This window comes from Spermophilus citellus (genome assembly GCF_964194105.1).
Source record: "Spermophilus citellus genome assembly, chromosome: 7".
In the NCBI taxonomy this organism is placed as follows: domain Eukaryota; kingdom Metazoa; phylum Chordata; class Mammalia; order Rodentia; family Sciuridae; genus Spermophilus; species Spermophilus citellus.
Genome location: NC_138188.1, coordinates 130,868,969 through 130,880,996, shown reverse-complemented (window position 1 = coordinate 130,880,996; position 12,028 = coordinate 130,868,969).

Sequence of the window (12,028 nt, the reverse complement as noted above, 5' to 3'; positions counted from 1 at the left end):
AAAAGCCCTGTGATAGGCCGATAACCCCAACAACTTGGGGGGTTGGGGCAGGAGGATTGCCAAATTCAGGGAGAGCCTCAGCAACTTAGTGAGGTCCTAAAAAAATGATTAACACCGTGTCTCAAAATAAAAAATAGAAATGGACTGGGAATGTAGCTCTGTGATAAAGTGCCCCAAGGTTCAATCTGACATATTAAAAAAAAAAAAAGAAAAGAAAGAAAGAAAAGAGCTCTAAAATGGGAGTTCTCCTGTCCTTACCTGAAGTAGATCAAAGGTCTCTTCTCCCCAGTGGGGAAAGAAGAGAGACAGTAACAGTGAAAGTAATACAAGCTAATCAAGTTCAGAGAGGTAGTAGTTTGTACAGAGCTTTATAAATCATGCAGTAAGTAATCAAGGATGATGTTGACATTTTTGGTCTCAAGACACAACAAATTAAGTAGAGTTCATTGGAACTGATATGGAGGAGATTGTAGTTGAAGTTAGTTTAGAGATGACTACCATGTGCTCAATCTTGGATACATTAAGTGTGATGCATCTTGTCTAGCTGCATAAACTGATGCAAAATACCAGTGGGAGATTTGCAATAGTCATATCTTTGAATATCTTCAGTAAATATATGGTATTCAGCAACATTAAAACAAATGCTATTCTGAAGAGACTAATAGAAGAAATAAAGAAAATTTCTCAGTATTGAGGCTTAGATTGCTCTTAAATTAAGAGGTCACAAAAATTAGGAGGTAATGGCAAAAGAGAACAAGACAGACTGCCAGAGAACTTAGAGGAAACCTGGCTAACTGTGGTGTCTTAGAAGCTAAGATAATGAATTTCAAGGAAGATAGATTAACAGACAATTTGTAAAATTTGGTTAGATAAATTGAAGACTGAAAAATAATTCAATTTTACTCTTATCTTCTATATTTTGGAAGTGCTGTAGCTGGGTTTTCTTAAGATTATAACATATATATGTGTGCTTGTCTTATTTATTTATATATTTATTTTGCCATTAAGAGTCATTGATAAATAATGTATATACCTGCTAATTTGATGGATATTACAAAACAAGAAAAAAGGAAAATTTAAAAAAATAAGCAGTTTCAAGATGATGAATTGATTTCTTACATGCTTTTGAGTGCAAATATTTCTTCTTTTATACATTGGTTTTTATGTTAATTCATTAACTTAATAATATTGATGGCTCTTCATACATCTAATTGTTACAATTGTTAATGCAAAATTTCTCTATTATTTAGTTAGTGATGGTACCTACAAGTTTACTTCAAAGATCTTTTGGCTGGGTGCAATGGCTCATGCCTGTAATCCAAGTGGTTGAGTAAGAAGGATTGCAAGTTCAAAGCCAGCCATAGCAAGTTAACAAGGCACCTCAGTGAGACTGTCACTAAATAAAAATAAAAAGAACTAGGGATGTGTCTCAGTAAAATCCCCAGTACCAAAATATAATAGTAATCTTTTGAAAAATTTTGTAATCTGTTTAAATATCTTACATGAAAAGATGTTTCTTTTTTAGCCTCACCTTTAGTATTTTCTGGGAACAAATTTCTCCAAATGTTTTTGTGAGATACTGTTTAGCAGATACTGTTTTTTATAAAAATTGTGTGTGTGCAGTCTGTGTGTTTGTGTGTGCATGTGTGTAAAATTGTAATTATATATGTGTAGGTATATGTCAGTTTGAAATATTTTATGATCATAATTCTAATCCAAATTAAGAACATATGCTTATTTAAATTTCTTTATTATTTCTGTAACTCCTTTTTCTTTTCTTCTCTACTGTATCAGAAATTACTTTTCTTCAGTTCCAGAAATTACCAGTACTAAAAGACAAAAGAAATGATAAAATTCAATTATTGCAAACTTTTTATTTGTTCTACTATATTTTACTCACTCAAAAGTTACGTCATAGCAATACTATTGACTGATATTTTTCTTAAAATATTGAAATAAATTGTTCACAAATACTAACCATTATTTTTTAATAGTTAGACTTTTATCTATAATATCATAGCACAAAAACCTATACTCTCTTCCTTTGATCTTCTTATTCCTCAGTTTCTAATAATTGTATATATGACACCATATTTATACTACTCAATGCGTATTTCTCTCTAGCCATTTTGCATGTTCAAAGCCAGCCCACTCCAAAAGCTCACCCCCAAAGGACTTAACAGAACTATGTACACCAAAAACTTTATAGTGATTAGTTTGTGTTTTTGCAGAATATAAAAATCCTTGGCTTAAAGTTTCCAATTTATATCTTAAATATTTTAGTCCTTTGTACTGCCATATAATCATGCTGTTAAATAGGTTACTTGTGCATGCACACATTATTTTATCAATCACTTGTCTCTTTCATGTTTAATTTTGTATTCCTTTGCGGCAAGTCGTCTTCAATGTTGAAACTTGTCATACCTAGGAGTTCTGAAACATAGACTTTAGTGTTTTTATAAGAGAATGACCCAGCCTTTGATCCTTCTTACATTAGACGTTTTGATCCTTTCTTATCTGCTATTTTTAAATTTATCTCCCATGTTTTTGCAGTGAATATTCATAGGGTTTTTTTTTTGTGTGTGTGTGTGTGTGTGTGTGTGTGTGTTTTCCTCTTGCCTATTTGCTTTCCTTGCTTTCACAAAGATGTTAACACAATTAGATTTTGTTGCTGTTAGCTTATTATCATCTGCTGGAAGTTTAGATTTAGTGCAAATACTTTTCCACCTAGTTCTGTTTGACACATTGTCTTTGGGTTTCTTATTTTTGTATCCTGGTGCTGCCTGAAAAACTACAGTGCTTTAACTTTCCCCAACAGAATTACATTTGATGCTGATCCTGCATCATTCAGTAGTGATGTCAGCTTTTGACATCTCAGAGTAAATCTGACTACTTAAAGGAATATCTGAAGTAATGCAGGTTTTCAATTCACATTCATTCTTTTAGGTTTAAATTTAAGTTCTCATGCAAAGCATTTGAATTCATATCAAAGTATTATATTTTTAATAAAATTTTATATGATATTGATGTTTTAATGGAATTTTAATCATTTTATTAATTTATTTATTAATTTTATTACTATCCATGAAAGCAAATAATATAGAATAAATAATCTTTACACGGCTACATCTGCAATCTTAAGAACTAAAATTTTAACAAGCAGGTTTAACTATACATATAAAATATTATTCTATTATATATTTCCTATTTGTACTACACATATCCAGTTGAGTAATGTTATACAAATATAAAATTCTATTCTATTGTATATTCCCTATTAGTACTAAGATATCCAGTTGAGCACTCTTATACAGATCATTTATATGCAATCAAGTACTTTACAAATCTTAAAAATTTAATGAGATTTATTATGAGTTGAATTAATTTAGTCATCTACAGGGACTTTAATAAAATTTTTAGGTGTATTTCTTCCAAATTAAATTTCCTGGTATATTTTCACTTCAAGTTTAGAATAAATTTTATATTTTCATCTTGAATAAAACAATTTTTATGTCTCTAATATTCCAACTTCCCTTCATATTGTAAGCATTTTAATAATGAACATATTATTTCTAATTTTAAAACAAAATTATTAATATTTATGGATTTATTTGCTCTATTATTCCATTTTAATTATAAATCATCATAGGAATGAAAAGGAAGGTATTCATTAAGAGAAAGGTCAAACTTGACATCTTAAAGTAGTTTGATTATTGAGTCCCACAGCTTATGACCATAAAATCTTGCTGGGCTGAGGATGCATACTGAATAGGGTTTGATATTAAAATTATCAGAAGTTAGGTGTGATGTATATGAATTGTCAATTTCATTGAATTAAAACATGCCTAAGATTAAGAAGCTTTCTGGTCTCTCAATAAGGGTGTTTCTACAAATGATTGGCATGTGGTACAGCAAACTAAAGAGGAGACCCACCCTAAGCGTGGGCAGCACAATCCAATAGTTATGGGGCTTGGATGGAACAAAAGCTGGAAGAACAAGGAAGCAGCAGCAGATGTAAGCTTGATTCTTCTTGAGTGGAGATGGGAAGGTTTCTTGTTTGGTGCTAGGATTGGATTGCCCAAGGACTTTGAACATCAGCTCTGAAACAGACTCTGCTAGTGACTCTCCAGGGAGTATCCAGACCTTTGCTCCTAGACTAGAGTGACATCATTGTTCTCTCTTGTTCTGAGGTTTCCGCTTCTTGGAACAGCTAAGGGTTCCTCCCGCTTTCCAGCCAGGAGACAGTCATTTTAAAACTATACAATTTCTGGTTGTATAAGCCAATCTAATAAATCTCCTTTTCATAATTATACATACATACATGTATGTGTGTGTGCATGTACATGCGTGTGTCTGCATGTGTGTGTGTGTGTGTGTTCTGTTCCTTTAGAGAACCCTGCCTAATACATTAGGCTAATATACAACCAGCATGATCTTTTCTGGTTGAAAATACTGAGTCATTTTTATAGTCATTACTATAAAAAGGACACTCATTTCATAGACTTTGAACAAATTAGTCACACAAATTTGGTCTCCTGAGTTCAGGTTTTAACATACTTGTCTGAGGAAGCCTAAAGAAATCTATTCATCTCTCTTAGTTATAGCTAACTACTTCTATTTGTAAAGCTTTATTATAATTTCTGTTCTTTTAGTAATATTGAATATTTTCTCATTAGTCCTTATTTTCAATTTTAGTTTTGTATATAATTCTCATAAAATAAATTGTCTCACTTAATTCAATAACTTGGTGATATTGAAAAATGAATATACTCATGAAGCCAAAGCCATAATCAAGCTGTGGAGCATTTCCATTATGCACTATGGTTATTTCATGGAGCTTTTTCTGGCAGTCTGCTCCTGTAGGCCACAAACAGGTAAAAATTGATCTGCCTCCTGTCATTTCATGTGTGAATTTTCTATTATTTTAAATAGATACTCTTATACAATGTATGCTCTTGTGGCTATTCTTTTCAGTCAGCAAAGGGTTTTTGAAAACTATCCATGTAGTGAAAAGTATCATTAGTCTATCTTCTTGATCACTCTGTGCTATTTCATCAGGTTCATACAGAACAACACAATTGAAACTTCAATTCTCAACACTTTTAGTTTATTATAACATTTTTATGAACTTTCAGGCACAATTCCTTGTTTGGTTATATTATTCTTTATTTGGATAAGTATCTAGGACTGGATTGTTGGATGAGTAGTAGGTACTATTTTTTTCCTAGGAAATATATCTCAAGCATTATGATTGATTGGCTACAACAAGTATATTGTGATAAACATTTAATTTTCTAGATTACTAAACGAATGACAGTTATCATTGAAACTATATATGTGCAGTCATTTAAGTAGGTGTTGTTGGCTGTGTAATTTTGTTTGACTAATAAAATATAAATGTCTTTAAAAAGAACTGGTAAAAATTCCTGTAAAATGTATCAGCTTATGAGAATTTTATTCATTTTTATGATTTTCCAGAAAATATGAGAGAAAACATAAAATGTCTCAATGATTTTCATGTTATGCAAGTGAGCAGGACAGCAAATATGGTTTGATAAAATAGATTCTAAACAGTGATATACCTAAATTTAAAACTCTATCATGAAGCAAAATAAGGTCTAAAGTACAATATATCTGAAAATTGAAGCCTGCAGGAGATTCCCTAAAGACAAAAATGACAGAAGAGTCAGTGGCCTGATAATTGCACCCCATGAAGATCAAAGACCTGAAAGATAAAAAGGGATCCTCTCACTGAGCCTAAACTGGTCCTCCAGGACACTGATTGACAAAATCATTCTTCACCTCAGACACATATTGGGAAGATAATGAGGTCACCAGAGAGGACTGGCCATACTTCTTAGATTTTGTATAAAGTGTTCTGAGAATAGAATTTCCTGGGAGCACTTAGTTCAACCCTTTACCTAAACTGCAGTGGTCTACCATTTAAGACATAAAGCTAGCTATTCTGAATGGACTGTGGTTACTTTGAGAGACCTAGGAAGAATATTTAAGTATTAATAGGATTAAATAATTTTTAATTGAAACTTCTTTATTTTTCTGTCCTGAGCCTGTATCCTCTGATGTAGTGTTTATTTACATCACTAAGAAATTCATCATATTGAGTTGATGGAGTGATGGCACTGGTTATTTTTGTTAGGGGTAGAATGTGATTATATTAGTGTTGGACGTGTGTGTATGTGTGCATATTTGTATCTGTGAAAGAACACTGTACCAATTATTTTGTAGAGAAACACAAAACATACTGTTTAGTGCTTTGACCAAATAGTTCTATGTATCTTCAAGGAACTTACAGAATTGAACCTCTGAGCTTTTTAAAAATTATGTGGACATGTGACTACCTTTTTGCAATAAAACATGAGACTATATGGTACTTTGAGGCAGAAATTGGAATAGTAATAAAGTTTGCAGATTACTTTCAACTTCAATTAAAACACTGAAAATAATATCCTAATACCAACACTTTAATATCAGGTGGTAGCATAATATGAAATCCAGAAGACCTCCATGGCAGGAAAGATAACTTTATCTCCTAAAGACAATCTGCTAAAATTTTAATCCAAGATCTAATTATAAGAACAGTGGAATTCACGGCAAACGGCAAGACTTTGAGGGAAAAAATACTCTTTTAGGGTAGGTTCAAGTGTTTCTAGAAACCTTGTAAACATAGATTCCCCTGAACCATTTGGGCCAATGTAATTAACTGCCTTCCTGAGAATATATACTTTTCTCGTAGCCTGTGGTAAGTACTCACTCAAGGCAGATGCCATTCCAATTGTTGCTTGCTTTCCTCTAAATATATCCCCACTTCATTTAAATTCTTTCCCTTAACAAATAAAGTAGACAAGAAACAGCAGAATAATATGAATAATATGGGAACACATCAGGAAGTGCATATACTTGGAACTAAGCCCAGTCTTAGTAATCAGAAATTCTTTTGTGGGGTGATCAATGATCAATTAATATATTCACAAGTCTTCTTTGTTTGGATAACCAGTGTTTTACTTTATTGGATAGTGTTTTTCTTATTTTGGAGCAAAAAACATTATTCCTCAAAGTATTTTTCAGACATGACTAATATGTTCCAACAGAAGATCAAAGTTAATGACTGGGAGTGAATCTCTACGGTGCTGCATTAGAGTGAGAACATAAAACTTGAAAATGGACAGTTTTTGATATGAGCATTCATCTCATTTTAGAAGACTGGAATGAATCCTAATAGGCTTCTGGAAACATCCCTTGAAACTTGAAAAATATAATTAACAGAAAATGAAGTGGAAAATCAGGATCTTCCTTCACAGAATATAGAGGGATAATCAAAATATACCCATAGTAAAAAAATATTTAAAAATAGATAAAAGCCAGATAATCTATTAACTAACTATATTCCACTGAAGAGTCCTTTCAAATACAGAGTCCCACACTGGCTAAAGTGGTAAAAATATATTTTATACTCTCCCGTGGCTTGCAGTAGGGGGAATTAGACTTAAGTGTAGAACTGTATTCAATTCCAAATACAAGAAAGACTAATAGAGATTTATTTCCAAGAAATGAGCTGAGGGAAGTTTCAGTGGATAGAAAATTACCAAATGCAGATGTTTAAGGTAGGGTGAATTTTTCAAAACACATTGAATAAGAGTCTTAACCAAGGCAGAGCAAGGTCAACATATATTAAGAGTAATGAAATATCAGGAATGAGAGATTGGGGCTTGGGTTGTGCCTCAATGGTAGCATGTTCACCTAGCATGCATGAGGCACTAGGTTCAATCCTCAGCATTACATAAAAATAAAATAAAAAAATATTGTGTCCAATATATATATATATATATATATATATATATATATATATATACATACACACACACACACACAGAGAGAGAGAGAGATTGAGACTGAGATTGACTTGGCTCGATTATTTGCTTAGGCATGGCTGGACAAGCAAGACAGGAAAGCTGTCATGGATGTGGCATCATTGAGAAAATGGCTCATAGAACTCTGACTAAAATTTGGTGAAGGAGAGAGTTTTTGTCGGTCCAAAGTATCTCCTTTTCTGAGTGATAAAAATTTTAGTGGTAGCTGTCTCTGGTAGATCTGTCTCTGGTAGATCAGGGGTTATGGATGTGGAAATCCTGTCATGGACTTCTTCTATCAGCAGTGATAGTAGATAGAGGGTCACATGGTTGCACTGAACCATTAAAAGTAAGGTTGAGAAAAATTACCACAACAGGCAGCTCTACTGGATGAGTAATCAGGAAGTAGATGTAATGATGATTAATATGTCATGGTGTCCTAAGGGACAAAATAAAAATTCAGACCATAAGGATGTTTATTGACTTCTATAACTTAATAATATCAGAAGCCAGCAATCAATGTTGTAAGTTACTACAAGGTAAAATAACAATTTCTCACAAACTTTCCAAACATGAGCCATTTCTTAGCCTTTGGTTCTTAATGTGAGGTTATTGATCTAAGAATTATGTCTTCTTGAGTTTTCTTCATCCATGAGCATCGTTTGCATGAGCTCCTTTGCTTGTACTTGGATAGACAGCAGTACACATTCACAGTTTTGCCTAGCCTCTATTATTTCTCACTTTCTTTCACACTGAGATATAAAGGAATGTTTATTATGAGAGGATTCTTCAGACCTTCAGGCCACTGGTCACTCTATTAATGACTAAAGAAGTGGTGTATTCTCTTGCTGGAAGGCATAATTTGATATATGGATACCATATGGATACCAGAGGGTGGAAGAAAGACCTGCAAATATTCAGGTGCTTACTACATTGGTGAACTTTTTGAAAATCAATCATAATTGGCTATACCAAATTATTTTCTCCAATGTAAAGAAAAAGGTATTGTATCTTGACCTCACATTTTGAAAGAGTCTGAGGACTTGATAAGTTTTCTTGAGTGCTATGGTCTAAACATCCTTCCAAAACTCTTAATGTTGAAATGTTAACCACCAAGGCAATGGTATCAAGAGATGAGGTACATGGGAAGTGATTAGATTGTAAAATAATTGGCCTAAAGAATGTCATTATTGCCTTTGAAAAATAACCCAGGGAGAAATCTTGTCTCTTTTTCTACCATGTAAATAAGCAATGAAAAGATTTCATTTATGATCCCCCAAAATGGGCCCTCCATAGACACCAAATCTACTGGTATAATAATCTCAGAAGCCTCCAAAACTGTAGGAGATAAACTTAAGGAGCAATGATCATTTTTATAGTAGTCTAAATTGTATAAGACTTTGAACTTGCTAAGCAAAAAATCAGAATTGTCAAAAAATTATTGTTCTTATAAACAATTCACAACAAATGACAGACATTGATTTAGTTGATAAATTCCCTAACTTCCTTTCCTGATTGGTGAGATAATTAAAGCATGTTCTTTTCAGTTTCTTCACACTTGTTAAGTGTGGTTAATATTTATTTCCCCCACTAGTAATTAGAGAAAATCAAATCAAAACCAATCTATGATATCATCTCACTTCAGTCAGAATGACAGCTATCATGCATACAAACAATTAGTGTTGGTGAGGATGTGGGGGAAAAGGTACACTCATACACTGCTGGTGTGACTGCAAATTGGTGCCGCCAATATGGAAAGCAGTATGGAGATTTCTTAGAACATTGGGAATGGAATCACCAGTTGACCCAGGAATCCCTCTCCTAGGTCTATACCCAAAGGACTTAAAAACAGCATACTTGTGGGACACAGCCACATCAATGTTTATAGCAGCACAATTCACAATAGCTAAATTGTGGAACCAATCTAGATGCCCTTCAACAGATGAGTGAATAAAATAATGTGTCATATATACACAATGGAATATTACTCAGCAATAAAAGAGAATAAGATTATGCATTTGCAGGTAAATGGGTGGAGTTAGAGAAGATAATGCTAAGTGAAGTTAGCCAATCCCAAAAAACCAAATGCCGAATGTTTTCTTTGATGTAAGGAAGCTGATTCATAGTGGGATAGGTAGGGAGAGCATGGAAGGAAAGGAGGAACTTTAGATAGGACAGAGGGGTGGCAGGAGAAGGGAGGGGCTATTGGGTAATTAATGATGGTTGAATGTGATGATCATTATTATCCAAAGTACATGTATAAGGACAGGAATTGGTGTGAGTATACTATGTATATAATCAGTGATATGAATAATTGAGTTCTATATATGTTTAGCTCTCCATATGGTAAGAGTTGTAATGCATTCTGTGGTTATATATAAATAAATAAATAAAAGAAGAATGGAATTATGGCTTTTGTCAGTAAGTGGGTAGAAATGTAGTACATCATGCTAAGTGTAATAAACCAGACTCAGAAAGTCAAGGATTGAATGTTCTCTCTTATGTGTGGAAGCTAGAGCAAAGTAAGAGGAAAAGAGGGGTAGGGCCGGATATCATATGGATGCAGGGAAGATCAGAGGGTGGAAGGAGATTGAGGGGGATGGAGGAAAATGGAAAGGGGAAGAAAATGTGGAGTGAATTTGACAAAATTATTCTAGGTGCATGTATAAATGTACCATAGTGAATTCTAACTTAATGTATATCTATAAAGCATCAATTAAAAATACAAAAATAAGTGGAAGGTATACAAGTAGTGCAGAAGAAGGGAGACAGGGGAAAGGAGGAAAGTAGGAAAAAGTGAGGTAGTGGGGACTGAAATGGAGTTGATTGAATTTCATGTATGTATGATTATGTCAAAATGAACCCAGCTATTATGTACAACTATAATGCACCAATAACAACAAAACAAACACATTAATTAACTTGAAAAAGAAAAGATTTATTTTCCCTTAGTTAAAACATAATAATTATTTTTATTATATTGTTTGGGAAATTTCTTATCCTCCCAAACTCTCTTTCCAAACTTGTTATCAGTTTTACCTATGGTTATACCCCAAATACGTTGTTTCCACTTTTATCATTATTGTTATTAATTGAAAAAAATTCAATGATTCCTTCTGGAGAATATCTAGGAAAACTATTAATAGAGAATTCTATACCTGATTATGGGAAAGATAGTTGTAAGATAACACTAGGATTTTTCACATTTTTGTATTGCATTGTGTAGTTAAAATTTTAAACCACTGTTGTCATCCTTGAAATGATTCATTGCTGATATTTCTATTCCCATGTAGATGCTGAAAACACTTGAGATCTTCCTGTGTCATTTCCTATTGTATCTTTCTTGGATTGACTATTACTTTTATTTACCAGCATCCTTTCAATGATAATAAACATCTTGAACACAAGGATGCCCTTTTAATATTTTTATGTTTCTGTACAATGTCTTACACACATTGGGACTGTATAGATTAGTTAAAATAAATTATCTTTAATATTAACACATCAATAATGTTAACAGAATAATACAGTTTTCCCTAAAAGTTATCTTTTGATTTTATTAACATGTGGATGGAAGAGAGAAATTAGTTTGTAAATAACTATGACCTTTGACCATCACCAGTGCATATAAAAATAATTATTCCTTAACCACAGGGAAGTTTGAAGAACAAGAAAGTTTGAGAACACAATGACTACGATAAGTTTGTAGGATGGGGAGTGGAACATGGTTCTGAGTCATAGATACACATATATCTAGAGTGACGGACATGTTTTAGAGAAATGGTATAGGACAGAAATAAGAAGGCTGAATATTATAAATATTATGCATTTCAAACTGGAATTTTCTGATTCTATCAGTTTCTATAGGTCATGAACAAACTACTTAGTGTTTCCAAATTAAAACTGTTTTATTTGAATTAATGATGACATTAATAATATCTATTTTCCAGATTGTTATAGGAATAAAATAAATTATATGAGTAAATGATTAGGAAGAAAAAATTTAGATCAATATTTGGGAAGTGTAAATTATTTTATTTAAAACTGGAAGTCATTAAAAACTGTTTCATACACTTATTTACTTTATTCCAAATTTACTGAAAGTCTCTTACCTCATCATATTTTAATTATTATACCATTTAACTGAAATATTTTCTTAC